The sequence below is a fragment of the Otolemur garnettii genome, unplaced genomic scaffold (assembly GCF_000181295.1).
Source record: "Otolemur garnettii isolate 467f Iridium unplaced genomic scaffold, OtoGar3 scaffold00026, whole genome shotgun sequence".
Taxonomy (NCBI): Eukaryota; Metazoa; Chordata; class Mammalia; order Primates; family Galagidae; genus Otolemur; species Otolemur garnettii.
The window spans coordinates 16,633,526-16,647,776 of record NW_003852421.1 but is presented as its reverse complement, the minus strand read 5'-3'; the positions used below and the strand labels follow the sequence as shown (position 1 = coordinate 16,647,776).

Sequence of the window (14,251 nt, the reverse complement as noted above, 5' to 3'; positions counted from 1 at the left end):
TTTCTTTAAGAAATCAGCAGCTCTGGGTAAATAGGGTGCATCTGGTGAACACATGTTCATGAGCAGGTAAACACATGATTTCAGTAATTACTTCCAATACCATCTGTCAAGCAGGTAGTTCAAAACCTACTCAACAGGAAAGGCAGTTTGAAGTAATTTTTAAGCAAGTACACTTCTCATCTGCTTAATAAAAGTAAAGATCAAAATATAAAACTAGAAACCTGTCTGCTTCTGCCCTGAATTTACTCAAGGCATAGGCAGGCAAGTTCATTCTTGTAACTAACAAAGATGATAATGCTCCACTGGTTACAAAGTGCATGAATCTGATTAATTATCCCCAAAAGAAATTTTCTTATGATTGAGAGTGGCAGTAATTTATTCATCACTAATCAATAACTAACAAGACTAGTCTCTGTAATACATTAAAGTGTGTCACCTGTCTGCAAAACCACCTCACCATTTATTAAAGGATAAACCACTCTGGTGACAAATGTTTGACATATTTCCCAGTATCATTAACTGAACTCAAATAACATGACTGCAAAGCCAAGAACAGGAAAGACAAAATGTGCACAGCACAGGAGAGGAAAAGAATACAATGAAGGATTCTTCTCACTCCAAAAAGAAAACTGGTTTGGGAGACTTTAAAAAGGATCAGTGCAAATTTACATACACAAATATAGATGTGTGTCTATCAACTTCTGGCCTTTTCCTTGGTCTGATTTATATCATTAAATAAATACTACCAACTCTTAAACATCCAAAGCGAGGCATGCCCAAAATACCCAGGGCTGAATTCCCCCAGATAAATATAAATTTTTCTTTTAGATTCAGTTCTCTCATTTTATCTTTACCACAGTTTTCACTGTGGCGAAACTGGTGTAAATTTTACCTTCTTGCTCTTAACGCCTCTCCATTATGAGACTGAAATACCAAAAATCAAATTGTTTGGCATGCATGTACCTGGGCTATGATGAGAATGGCACTTCATCTCTGTGTCGCCCCTCAAAACCTCGTTAACACTACTCTAAATATGAAAAAAACACCAGACAAACCCAACCAGAGAGACATTCTACAAAACAACTGACCAGCCCCAGACTGTTCGAGGATCAAAAATAAAGATAGTCTGAGAAGCTGTCACAGACTAAGATCTGGAAGAGAAACAAGACACCAGGGGGAACTGGTAAAATAGGAATAAAGGGTGGTGTTAACAGGAATGTGCCAGTGACTGTGAGAAATGCCACGTGGTAATATTCATGCTCACAGCAGGGACACTGTGTGAGGGGTACAACATTATCTTTGTGACTTCCAATAAACCTAAAATTATTCCAAAACAAAAAGGTTGTCTAAAATTTGGTTTAGTGGGGTTTAGAATGATTCAACCAAAGTTCACTGAAGAGTCACTGTCTTGTAGCCAAGCACACAATCCAGTGCACCAGGAACCTCATCAGGAGACAGAATCAAGTGAAGCAAGGTGCCTCATTGATATAAAGCATGCAAATTGGTATCTCCTTTACAATGTCTGTAAGTGACTTTAAAAGACTGTCCAAAAAGAGTGAGATGGGTTTGTGTCATTCAAACTTCAAGTCTAAGAGCATCCAGCTGCTTTAATCAGGAAGGCAAAACCTCGTGCCTTCTCACCTCTTAGTCAGAATCCCATCTCAGGAGGCGGTGATTAACAGGTCTCTTTCTACTGCAGAAAGGGAACTGAGTCTTGTAGTAAAGTAGCTCACTCACTTGAAACTTCTTGGCCAAAAACTAAATCTTTTAAATGGCAAAACTAACGTACATCAACTCATGACAGCCCTTATAGAGTTTCTAACTTCACATCCATGTATGGTCTTTCGGAAATTCAACTAACATTAGGTGAAAACTTTCCACATGCTTATGAATGTACTTCTTTTGAAGAGGGGGCAGTATAATTATAGCTTATATCAGAATATTAAAATGGTCAGTAACTCAAAAATCCTCAAGGACCATGGTCCTGAAAAATCAAGTCAACCATCCATGCTTTTCTCTAAAATTAAAATCAGTTGTACCTTAAATTACACAATTTGTATTTCCCCCCCACAGTGGCCTTCTCTTCTGATCTAAATCATCACATATCTTTCAAAAACTGATAAAATCTTAACCTAGAAGGAAATACAATTCACTTAACATTTCAGACATCTTATCCCAGGCCAAAAACAAAACTAAAGAAGCCATTCCTTTCAAACAATGATGCACAATACTTTTTTGGATTTCAAAAGATTTTACCTAGAGATGAGAATGGTTTACACATCTCAATGAAGTTTGTTTATACACAAAATCAGCTTATTTCCATCATGTCCTACAGGACTTTCACACCAGTTTTTGCACTACGTTTTCTAGTTCCCAGTTCATCCAACCCTAGGAAAGAAGAGCCAGTTTTCCTCCCTTTGTGTCTCTCTAATGATTTTTTTCATCTTGAATGAACTAGTGTAAGGAAATAACATTCTATGTGATGAGCGCAATGCTGCTAACAGTCAGATTATCGTGTCATTTATCAAGTATTTGATAAAGCAACGTGGAATATTTTTTTTAAATCCTCATGAGCAAACATGGGAAATGCTGAAATTCGTTACAAGTGAACAAGATGAAAAACGACTGGCACATACCCATATCATACAAAATATTCTTCAACACAGACCATTATGTCAAGTTCTAACTGGAGAAAGGTGAAAAGAAATGTGTAGCAGACATGGTTGTAGACTAATTGTAAAACAGTTGATGAAAGGGTTACTCAGCATTGATTCAAATACTATATAGGTTGTGATTCTTATTCTATAATATTTTTCAGTTTGATACATCTTGGTATTAAAATTAATCTTAAAACTATCTACTAAAATTGTAAACAATTTTGTTAAAATAGCTTTTGAACAATTAAAAACACAAACAATATTTTTTTTTCTCTAATCTAAGCATGAAATGGTGGACAGAAATGAGGTCAAAACAAAAAGTATGTATTTTTGCTTGACAGACAACCGGGGGAAGTGTCTTTACTAGTCATTAGGCTAACTTCTAATTGTTGTTGTCTAAAAGAGGGATTTTATTTCCTTCACCAAATGTTTTCAGATGCCTTTAGCTATTTGATTCCTCTAAAAAAAAATCACATTGTAGCTATAAAATCTCTGGAAACTTGGACCTTAAAGATCTTGATTAACACAAAGATCCCCCTATTTTGTATCTGCCCCAGAGGATATAAAAATATGGGGAAGAAATCTATTTAATTTTTAGATCAGTTCTCAAGGTCAGTCTTTATTAAAAGGAGGAAGGCCATTAACTGCAGGGTCCCCCCATGTTGTGCTCTCCTGTTCCAGGCTGGCCTAGAATGCCTTGGGCCATTGCTAAGAGAAGAAAGGCAAACTTAACCTGTGAGTAAGACATGCACTCAAGAAATGTGGCAGTAGCTTTTACAAATCTCTTTTTTATTTTTTATTTATTTATTTTTTGAGACAGGGCCTTGTTCTGTTGCCTGAGCTAGAGGACAGAGGTGACATACTAGCTCACTGCAACCGCAAATTGCTGGGCTTGAGCAATCCTCCTCCCTCAGCCTCCCAAGTAGTTATGACTACAAGCATTTGCCACCATGCATGGCTAATTTTTCGATTTTTTGTAGAGGCAGGGTCTCACTCTTGCTCAGGCTAGTTTTGAACTCCTGGCTTCAAGTGATCCTCCTGTCTCACCTCAGCATCCCGAAGTGCTAAGATTACAGGTGTGAGCTACCGTGCCTGTCCACAAATCTCTTTTTAAAATATCAATGAATCCCTTTATATGAGGCATCTGGAACAGTAAAATCTAGAGAGACGGAAAGTAGAATCCTGGTTATCAGGGACTTAGGGAAAGGAAGAATGGGAAGCTATTCCTTAATGGGCTTCAGTTGGAATGATAAAAAAGTTCTGAGATGAATAATTGTGATGGTTGCAATTCTCACAGCAATGTGAGTATACTTAATGCCACTATGCTGCACACTCAAAAGTTTAAACGCTAAAAACAGTTAAAATGGTAAATTTTATGTTATGTATATTTTACTAAAATTTAAAAAAAAAAAACACCAATGAAAACCAGAATGGTTGCCCGCGGCACTCTATAGAAGAGTCGGTAATCCAGAGGATTTGTACCTGGCCAAAGAGGGAAAAAAACCAAAAGAATGATGGAAGTGCAAGGAACGGATAACAAGAAATTCAGTGTTACAACTTAATTTGCATATATAAACAAATAGAAGCTCTCTACTAGTGTATAAATATCGCTTCTTCCCATTATAACCTGACATCTGGGCTCAGCTCTAAAAAAGAAAACAAAAGCAATGTGTATTTACAAACATCTGGATGGACCTCTAACCTGAGCAGTCCTAAAGGATAATTTTAATGACAAGCCCTTCACCTGGGTGGAACAGAAAAGAAGAAATATATGTGAGAGAGCCACACAAAAGTCAGTGGCTGGTGGGCTGACTAGCCTAGATAGTTTTTAGGAAATAATTTTGGATACTCAGTGCCAAATTTTGTTTGAGAAAAGCCAGTTCAGAAGGCTACAGACTTGATTTTTCCCAGAAAGACACAGTCCTAAAAAAATGTACACCATATCTATCATACAGCTTTCACAATTACTGGGTAGAAAACCAACAGCCCTGCTTAACCAAAGATGTAAAAACTAGTTGATCAAAACCACATATGCAAAACTCAAAGAAATTCAGGGAGGTGGGGGGAATGAGTAAATTCCCACCCAGAGGCTACACTGTACAGGTACATTGCACTTTGTGGGTGAAGGACATACCTGTAACTCTGACTTTAACCTTATAAAAGCAAACTATGCAACCTAAACGTATGTACCCCAATAATAATCAGAAATTTAAAAAAAAAAATCCCTGGTGTTTTCCAGACATACAATCGTATCATCTGTGAAGAGTGAAAGTTTGATCTCTTCTGACCCTATATGGATACCACTGATCGCCTTTTATTCCCTAATTGCGATGGCTAAAACTTCCATTACAATGTTAAGGAGCAGTGGAGACAATGGGCAACCTTGCCTGGTTCCTGATCTGGGTGGAAATGATTTCAATTTAACTCCATTCAATACGATATTCGCTGTAGGTCTGCTGTAGATGGCCTCTATCAGTTTAAGAAATGTCCCTTCTATACCAATTTTCTTAAGTGTTCTGATCATGAAGGGGTGCTAGATATCTTAGTGAAGTATCTCCAGAATGGAAGAAAAAGTATCCAATGTATTCAGCCCTACTATGAAACTAATTTATAGCTTTCATATGAAAGCGATAGCCCAATTATAGCTCAAGAATACGGGGAGGGGAGGGGGGAGGATGGGTAGTGGGAGGGTGATTGGTGGGACCACACCTATGTTCCATCTTATAAGGGTACATGTGAATCTTTCTAAATGCAGAATACAAATGTCTTAACACAATAGCTAAGAAAATGCCATGAAGGTTATATTAACCAGTTTGGTGAAAATATTTCAAATTGTATATAAAACCAGCACAAGGTACCCCATGACTGCATTAATGTACACAGCTATGATTTAATAAAAAAAAAAAAAAAAAAAAAAAACACTGCTTTTTCACTGAAATGAAAGGCAGTAACAAAGGCCTTCATTCCGCTGTTTATAATATATGTGGGGTCATGACTTTTCTCATTACTTTTCTGGGCTATTTGGTGAAATTGGGGGGGACTTCTTTAGCCCTGGCATTAATGTAGCTATGGTGTCTGTTGATCTAATGCAGAGTGACAGGGTTAACACAGATACAAAGAATATGCCAAAGCAGCAGGAGTAGAACCTTGTCTATACAACTCAAAGAATGACACCCTGACGCATAGGTAGCAATGCCCATCCTTCTCCTTTGGTGGAACTGAAGGGGTCTCCCTAGATCCAGAATAAGAAACAGTGATTCTACTGAAGTAGCTAGCTGGTTCTCAATAAAGCCTATGCAAAGCATGACACCTATCAATGAACAAGGTATCTGTTGATTAAACTAAGAACTTTTCTGAATTACATAATCCCAAAGTCAAGTACAACTAAGTCTTACAAAAGCTTTGTATAAGACTTCATTCATATCCACATTAAATAGATAAGACATAACAAGGGAAGGCAAAAATATTTCTGTGGTCTTGACCTTCAGGAAGCCATAGCCAGGAAAAGAAGGCTACTGGTGTGTGTACTGCTCAGCACACATTAATATGAAGTATGTTAAGTAAAACGAATGAAATGTGGAAGATTTGTTCCTCAGAGAAACACATCTATCTGGAAAGATAATTCTGCCATTTGTCCCATTTTGAAGCAAGGGGGAAGTGGCTATTTTTTTCTTCCTCTTGATAAAGTGTACACAAGAAGTTCAAATAACTGATAATTCTAAAAGTTTCGTGTCAGAGGGATTGCAGTGACCTGAAATTGAATAAAAAGAACTATCTTATTTCAACTGGATAAATCATCAGAAATGGCTAGTAGTTTGACTTATAGGTAATATTTCTGACTGGCCTGAAAAGGCAATAAATATCTGCACGTGTAAAACACTTGAAAAGGAAATTAGGACAGAAGAAGAAAAGACAGAGGCTGCCTTAGACTTTGAAGGACTGCTCCATCGGACGGCAGCTAGGAGCCTGTCCCTTGCTCCAGTGTGAATTCTGCCTCCTTTAACTTCTTAACACTGTGGTAGTTTTCATCTTCTCTGTACTGTGACCCTTCAAGGCACCAGTTTTCCAAATTTATCCCTAAAACTAGGCTTTTCTTTCTTAAGTTCTGTGCTGCTAAAGAAAAACTAAAAATTAAGCCTCAAAAAATTATTATCCCAGGAAAAAGTACAAAATGATGATTACTATACATTTTCATAGCTGATAATCCCCACCAGCAGGTTTTCTAAGATAGTTTTCACTTTAGGTTTCATGATTTTTGAACCTCAAAAATAATGAACTTTCAGAGTTCTAGAAAATAATTAATCCCTTTGTGACCCAGAAGAAAATGCTGTGGAATACCAACAAAAGCCCAGAATGGGCCCAGACGTTCCAGGCACAGTGTATGAAAGGAGTGAAGATGAAGAATGGGAGATAAGTTATTACCTTTACACTTACTGATCAGTAATAAACAGAATTCACAAAATCTCCTGATATTCACGGCTCCAAATAGAAAGCTGCCTAAAATAGTTATAAAACTGCAGGTAAACGTGGAGTGACAAACTGAGAATATACTAGTCATCTCTAAAATTTTTAATCATTTCAACCTTTCTAATTTCAGTTTAAAATCCTGCAAAGAAATAGTGAGAATTAGCCTTGACTTCATGCCCTTGATATATATTCTATTAAGTGTGACTTCCCAGGGTGGGTGTGGAGGCAGGGTCTGATAAATAGATAGTAATCTTACATATATGGTCAAATGCACTAGTATTCTAAGATGAGAGAAGGCTGCCATATCTATACAAAAACCCCAGAAAACAAAGTTCTACAACATTTTAAACACTGAAACTTAAAAGCTGAAAAATTTAAAACTTTTGCACATACCCCCAATTTACATATATTTATTTATAATCACATACTTATATTACTGTATAAATCACATAGATAAAAACTATAAAATGGAAAATAAAAAGAATGATCTAAAAATGAAGTTTTTATAGCCGAGCGCTGTGGCAGGTGCCCGTAGTCCCAGCTACTTGGGAAGCTAAGGCAAGAGAATTGCTTAAGCCCAAGAGTTTGAGGTTGCCATGAGCTAGGATGTCACTGCACTCTACTGAGGGTGAGTGAGTATAGTGAGACTGTCTCAAAAAAAAAAAAAATGAAGTTTTTAATATGTTCTTCCCAGCCAATCCCAAAGCCATTGTTTCATCTGGCCTAGAGGTATCTATACTCCACTCTGGAGACAAGTATAAGAGAAGACAAAAAAAAAACCCAGACTGAGACACATAATGGGCAGCCTTTCACAGCGCTTTGGAGCTCACCCAAAATCATGTAAGCACTGATGACTAAAAAGTTTCCCAAACTCAGGGTAGCTGCTTTCAGCCCTTTCTCTGTTTTAACACCTCCCTCGGATGACACAGGGCAAGAGAGGAGGAAAAGATGTAAACAGCAAGCAGCAAGGTCACTCACTGCTTAAGAACAATAATAAGATAGTTTAATAAAGCTACAGGCTAAATTAAGTATATATATTCAGTCTGCCGACTACAACTTTCACCTAGCCAGGTACTCAAGCTCGCCTTGCCTCAGACCATTACTCAGTGTAAGCTCTATTATCAATCACCCTCTCCAGCATCACCAAGCAGAAGGCAGGCTGGCCCCACCATGCCATCTGTACACACACCTGCTCTCAGCAGCAGGGGCTGCTCAGGACCGGCTGGCCCAGAGATGCCTGGGCCCAGAGGGCATATGTGAATTCATATTTTCTGCAGGAACTAGTCCAAAGATTTGGGAAGAAAAGATGGAATGAATCAAAGAAAAGAGACAAGACAATGAATGGCAGCTTATAAATGAGAACCACAAAATCTCCTAAGGGGAGGACATAAAGCATTTTGCCTACCCACAGTCCCTAACGAACTTCAAAGTTATTACTGTCTATGACCTCTAATAACTCCTGCTTTCTTAAAAATCTACGAAAATAGTATCAGTGCTTATTTTTAAAGTATATGCATCCTTCTATATGAGCAAAATAATCAGCACATCTATCAGAATCTTAATTCTCTTCCTTTTTTTTTAATTTTTTGTAGTAATGAAAGTACTCAAGCCCACAATGGAGGCACATAGAAATATCACTCAGTTCGTATTACATCTGCAAAGCCTTCTCTCAAGATCTGAATGTTAAATTCATTCTTCATCATTTTTTTATTAGTTAAAACAGACATGACTTTAAAAGTTCCCTCATACCTAATTCTCAATAGACAAGAAGTTCATGAGTATATCCAAACATGAAGTCTATAATAAAGACAATATGAATGGCAAATAATCCAAATAAATGTAAAAAGGTTCAATTTCATCTCAGATCAAAGGATTCATATTAAAACAATAAGCTATCATTCCAATTGCCATTAAATTAGCAAAAACAAAATTGGTCATACTATAAGAAAAGCATGTGAGGAAGGTCATATCTCCTTTATTGCCACGTCCTGCCACTAAGAAGGCTAATATACCTTTCCTAGAGAACAACGTGGCAAAATACAGCTGGAGTTCTTTGGGTCATTCTGTGACCCAAAATTCCAACTCCAGGAAGCTGATTTACATTAAAAAAAATGCAATAACCAGAAATGAAGACAAACACTGAGGCCCAATGATGTTCACTCATTTGATGGCTATAATGCATTTATAGCAACAAATAAAAAATTAAAATCTAATTACTCAGCCAAGAAATGTACATAAATTGTAGTATAGCCATAAAATATTACGCAGCTATTTAAAATATGTTATTTATTGTGTTAAGTGGGATATAAAATATGTAAAAACAATTTCATCTATGTAAAAGATAAAGCAATACAAAAGAAAAGATTGGAAAATCATACACCAGCATGTTAACCATGGTAACTACTACAAAAGGGGATACAGGTGACTTTTAAATTGCATTTTCCAAATGTTCTACCATCTGCAAGCTTTTGTTTCTTTTATAATTAGGAAGGAAAAGAATTTTAAAAGTCCACAGATTAATGAACAATGAAATTTCTGAAAATTAGCTATTTTACCACAAAGACCAGCTTTATAAGCCCTATATAATACAAACAGAATTCTTTATCATCAATTTTTAATTACTCTGAAATTCTTTTTTTGGAAGAGGAGGATAGGGGGCCAATTTATTGAAATTGAATGTCTCTATATATTTTGGTCTAGGAAATTAAAACACTCATGAGATTTTTTTTGCAGATCAGTGCCATAATGAAAACTCTTAACAAACAACACATTGATACGAAAAACACCATTTACCTCTGATGGAATTATGTAACGCTAATTAACTGATATTATAGTTTTTCCCCAGTAATTTTTTTCCCCTAGAAATGATGGAGACAACTCAGGTTTCTTTTACTCATGTGAGAAGCTTGGAAGTTGCTATTCCATTCTACCCACAAGTAAAAAGAAAACTAAAATTGAAAAATCAACAACTCTTCTTAGATATGTAAGCAAATTAAAGTCATCAGGCAAACCACTTCCCCTAATATTTTGAGATACTGACAGGCAGATACAGAAAACTGCTATGTGCCTAAGCAGAAAGTTCCCAGCAGAAACTTCCACAGAAGCTCGTACTGTGGTAGGAAAAGCTAAAATGTAATTGCTGAATTGCTGGAGGCTCGGTGTGGTCAACTCTAACAGTTAAAAACTTCACTGTGACTCAGTGACTCTGGTCTCACACTTGTGTGAATTTTAACCTCCCAGAGCATGGCCAGGTTCTTGAAGTGAATATCAGAGAAAAATCCCCTCATACTCTCAACAGGAGGAGAAGGGTAAAAGAAACCGTTTGGAAACACACTAGAGTCCTCTGTTCTTTCAAAAGTCTGCCCTCAGGAGAAACTGGCTAACCACAGCCTAAACTGCTAGGTTTGATCAGAGCCTAACTGACCTGGCTGAAAAGAAATACCCAATTCCAGCCAACTTTTGCCTTCTGGTCTCAGGGGAGGGGAGCTGAGAAGCACTTCCAGCACAGGCTTAAAGAGAGCACCCTAATCACTGGGGGAAAGAACTCTCCCCTGTTTACACCACTTCCTTTCCTCCAGTACATCATGTCTGTTACCAAGAAAAAATTATAAGGCACACTGAAGTCAGAAACAACCTGAAGAGAAACAGACATCACAACCAGACTCAGACACGACTGAGATGTTGGCATTATCAGATGGGAAATTTTAGACAACAGTAAGTAACATGCTAAGGTGCTAATGGTTAAATAGACAACATGCAAGAACAGATGGGTGATGTAAGTAGAGAGACAGAAATTCTGAAAAATAACCAAAAATAAACGACAGAGGTCAAAAACCCTGTAAGAGAAATGAAAAATCCCTTTGATAAGCTTATTGGTAGGCCACACATGGCTGAGAAAAGATTCTAAGCTCGAGGGTCACTCACTAGAAATGTCCAAAACTTGGGACTACAAACCTATACAGCCTGTTTGGAAAGAAATATGGAGAATCCTCAAAGATCTTAAATTAGACCTCTCGTGCTCGCTTCAGCAGCACATATACTAAAATCAAATTAGACCTCTCATACGACCCTGCAATCCCATTACTAGGCATCTACTCAGGAGGAAAAAAATCATTTTATCATAAGGACATGTGCACTAGATTGTTTATAGAAGCTCATCAACTAAATGCCCATCAACTCAGGAATGGATTAAGAAACTGTGGTCCATGCACACCATGGCACTATCCAGACATAAAAAGAGATGGTGACTTCCCATCTTTTGTAATATCCTGGATGGAGCTGAAACACACTCTTCTTACTAAAGTAACATAAGACTGGAAAAACAATTATCCAATGTACTCAATACTAATATAAAGCCATTACACGATCTAATAATGTATGCCAAAATAGGAGAAAAACTCATTTCATTTCCAGTTGGGGGGAGGAGTCAGAAGGGATAGGAGGGAGCTACGGTGCTCTCTGAATGGGCATGGGGTGGGGGGTTGGCACACCTTTTGCGTGTGGGACATAACCACAAGATAAACTCTACCTAACTAAATCAAATATTTTAACCTGGTTGCTTATACCCCCACATTAACCTGATAAATTTACTTTAAAAATTAAAATTAAAAAAAAAAGAAATGTCGTGCTTGCTTCGGCAGCACATATACTAAAATTGGAGCAATACAGAGAAGATTAGCATGGCCCCTGAGTAAGGATGACATGCAAATTTGTGAAGCGTTTCATATTTTTTAATTTACAATCACCAAAATGTGGAAACAGCCTAAATGCCCACCAACCCAGGAATGGATTAACAAGCTGTGGTATATGTATATCATGGAATACTATTCAGCCACTAAAAAAGAAGGAGACTTTACATCCATTGTATTAACCTGGATGGAAGTGGAACACATTATTCTTGGTAAAGCATCACAAGAATGGAGAAATAAGAATCCTGTGTACTCAATTCTAATATGAGGACAATTAAGGTCCTAGTACACGATGAGAGGTGGGGGATGGGGAGAGCTGAGAAGGAGAGGGAGGGGGTTGGGGGGATCTACAGATGTGGTACACCTTTTGAGGGCACGACACAAATATAAGAGGGTTCTTATCTAACAAAAGCAATCAGTGTAACTTGGTTCTGTGTACTCTCAATAAATCCCTGACAATAAAAAAAAAAAAGTCCAAAATGAAAAAGCAAAGAGAAAAAAACACTAAACGAAAAATCAGAACAGAACATCCAAGAATGATGAAACAACTACAAGAGGTGTGACACGCATATAATAGGAATAATAGAAGAAAAAGTAGAAAATAAAGGAACAGCAGAAATATATGAAACAGTAGTCACTAGGAATTTCCCCAACTTAATGTTACCAAGAAAGAACCATGAAGCCCCATGAAAACCAAGCAGGATAAAGCCTCTCTGAAAATTCACAAAGGCATACATGCTAAAACTACAGAAAATCAAAGAAAATGTCCTAAAAGAAGCCAGAGGATAAATACGCATTATCTATAGAGGAGCAAAGATAAGAACTACACTTGATTTGTCCACAAAAACCACCCAAGCAAGAATAAAAGTAAAGTGAAATATTTAAAGTATTAAGAGAAAAAAAACCCACAGAATTTTGTAACTAGCAAAATTATTATTCAAAAGCAAAGGACAAAAAAAGACTTTGTTAGACAAACAAAAATTGAGGGAGTTCTTCACAGAGAAGGAAGATGATACTTAGACCTGCATAAAAAAAGGAAAAGTATCAGTGAGAAATAAACGGGCTCAGCACCCATAGCACAGTTGTTACGGCGCCAGCCACATTCACCAAGGTTGGTGGGTTCGAGTCCAGCCCAGGCCAGCTATAACAGCAATGACAATTGCAACAAAAAATAGCCAGGTGCTGTGCTGGGTGCCTATTGTTCCAGCTACTAGGGAGGCTGAGGCAAGAGAATCGCTTAAGCCCAAGAGTTTCAGATTGCTATGAGCTGTGAGGCTACAACACTCTACCAAGGGCAACATAGTGAGACTCTGTCTCAAAAAGAAAAAAAAAAGAAAGAAAGAAAGAAAGAAATGATAAAATAAAAATTTTTAACTTTCTTACCCTTAACTGATGTAACAGTTTGTTCAAAATAACAAAAGAATTACCTGTGTTTGTGAGTACTTATGCTATGTATAAGTGAAATACACAATAGCAATGAAAGAAGGGACAGGAGGGAAGGAGTCCCACACTGCCCATAAAGCAGCATGGTGTTATTTGAAAGTGGACTTGGATTAGTTGCAAAGGTATACTGCAAACACTGAGCTGTCTTTAGTAGCCACTAAAAAAAGTAGGGGAAAAAAGTGTAACTGATATGTAGAGAGAAAATAAAATAAAATGCTTACTTACTCTATAATCTCATTCAGAAATTAGAATCAGAACTTCCTAACTTATTCTGAGCCCTACATTATCCTAATACCATAACCAGACAAAGACACAAGAAGGTTACAGACCAATATTTCTCATGAAAATAGACGCAAAATCCTCAGAAAATAATAGCAAACTGCTGTGAGGTGGTGGTGAAGCTTCTTTAAGGAAGGCACAAGCGGCTGGCAGATTTCATTGAAGCACACTGAGTGGCAACACCAGCCAAGTGTCATGTGACAGCAGCAAAAAGAGTTCATCTGTGGATTAATGCTGAATAAGGAAAATGCAGAAGCCATCATTTGAGAAGTTTAAGGAATGCGTGAAGCTGAAATTTGAAAAAATTTAAAAAAGAATGCATGCTAATTATCAGACCAGAAGCCCCACTTGTAGAATACTGAGTAATCTGTGTAAAGTGAAGAAGATGAAAGATGTCAGAATTTGAAATGAAAGAATGAAAAAAAAAAAATAAATGAAATTAACATGTAATCTGGGATCAGAAAGCACCATGCTAAGAATCCCATTCTGCTTCCAAAAGTGGAAGTGCTCACAAAGAAGAGAAATCTGAAGGCATGCCCCTGCAAAGTCTCACTTCAAGAAGATTCCAGGCATTCCAGATCAAAGACCAGGTTCAGATCTGAATCTAGGTCTAGGACCAGAAGAAGCTCTCAAAGGGGTTATACAAAGTCACAGTTTGGTTCCTGTTCCCAGGTGATCCCAGAGCAGGTCTTTTTTTTTTTTTTTTTTTTTTGAGAC

The 14,251-nt window shown here is 37.3% G+C and overlaps 1 protein-coding gene and 1 non-coding gene across 2 annotated transcripts in view; one reads left to right on the top strand and one right to left on the bottom strand.

Annotated features, from left to right (window-relative positions):
* The window catches only part of CDKAL1 (CDK5 regulatory subunit associated protein 1 like 1), a 654,035-nt gene that overhangs the window by 502,366 nt on the left and 137,418 nt on the right, over positions 1-14,251 (bottom strand). The gene's annotated exons all lie outside the window — the stretch shown is intronic.
* On the top strand, positions 11,749-11,855 carry LOC111724802. The gene has a single exon (XR_002773025.1). It is a non-coding gene; the product is annotated as a U6 spliceosomal RNA (small nuclear RNA).